Source organism: Charadrius vociferus, unplaced genomic scaffold, assembly GCF_000708025.1.
Source record: "Charadrius vociferus isolate BGI_N301 unplaced genomic scaffold, ASM70802v2 scaffold1324, whole genome shotgun sequence".
NCBI classification, from domain to species: Eukaryota; Metazoa; Chordata; class Aves; order Charadriiformes; family Charadriidae; genus Charadrius; species Charadrius vociferus.
Genome location: NW_009647862.1, coordinates 78,650 through 80,139, shown reverse-complemented (window position 1 = coordinate 80,139; position 1,490 = coordinate 78,650).

The window sequence follows — 1,490 nt, the reverse complement described above, 5'->3', positions numbered from 1 at the left end:
GACGCTGCCGGTGGGACCCGCAGCTCAGGCAGAAAATAAAAATATTCCTGGGCAGGGTCTCTGGCCGGGGCAGAGGGGGCTGGGGTCAGGTTGGCGTCTGCTGCAGGTCAGGGCAGCTGCAGCACTGGTGCTGGCAGAGCCACTCTGACCCTCAAACTCTCCAGGGAGCTGAGTGCTGGTCGTGCCTGGGGAGCACCAGCGGCACCGAGTGCTCCAGGCAGCTGAATGGGGCACAGGGAAACTGGAGCACCCCTGGCAGGCAGGACTCTGTGCGGACCAGGGCCAGTTGCAGGGTGACCAGCTGGTTGGGTAACTGGGAACCCTGGCAGCACATGACAGCTCTTGATCTGCTCAGCTGGGCAGGCAGCGAATGGGGCATTAGCTGGGCTCCTCTCGCCTGGCAGGGGGCTGCGGTGACTCTGGGTGGGGGTTCATCTCGCTCAGCACAGGAATCTCCGGCACTTGCTGGAGTGCTGCCTGGGGTCTGAGCCTGGGGCACCGTGGCATCCCCTGGCCATGCCGTGCCATCGTGCTGCTGCTTGTCTGCTTGTTGTGCCCACTGGGGCATCACCCAGCCGTGGGAAGGCGAGTCAGCAAAACTCCCATCTGACACGCTTTTTCCCACAACTTCCTCTAAAACTGGAGTCAACTCGGCTGTGTCCTGCAGGTGACCATGACGCTCCTCTGGAGCCGGGGGCTCCCCGCCAGGCACAGTACGGGGGGCTCAGCACAAACCACCCGGGAGGCAGCTGGGCCAAGCTGAGCCGAGCTGTGCTGTGCCATGCTGTGCCGCGCCGTGCTGTGCTGTGCCATGCCAGCATCACGGACATGAGCAGCAGCACTGGGCAGAGGCAGTGGCGGTGGCGGCTGTCCCTGTGAGGCAGCTGCCAGGGCTGAGTGGTCCCATGGTGGCATCCGGGGAAGCGCTTTGAGGGGAGAAGCACCTGGGGCTGCCGCAGGGAGAGGGGTCCCAGCCGTGTGGGCGCAGGCTGGCACCGAGGGCTGGGACGTGGCTCCATGGGTGCCTGTGCAGTGGCTGATCTCTCCTGTGGCCTTTCACGGTCATGAGGGCCAAGTTTGGGGATGGCGACGGGATGGCCCCCCCTTCAGTGGGGCTGCTCAGAGCCATGGGGACCCCCCGGGGTCCCCCCCTGCCCCAGTCCCTGCAGCCTCTTGGGGAAGCAGGGGCACGGAGAGGGGCTGAGGGACAGGCAGGACCTGGCACGGCTGAAGGGGCTTTGCTGGGTGAAACCCCTGCGGGGACGGGGCTGAGTTCAGGCTCCGCAGTGCCGGTGGACCAGAGCTGGGGCGAGGAAGAGCCCTGGGGTCCTGCAGGACCACGTCCTGCCGGCACCAGGCCTTGGTGCGAGGCGGCCGGGGGGGGCGACGGGGCTGGGGGCTGCCCAGCTATGGCGGAGCTGTGTGCCGGCCTCAGGCCCGAGCGCAGGGACTGGCCGGGAGGGGGGGACGGGCAGGGAAAGTCGCCATCG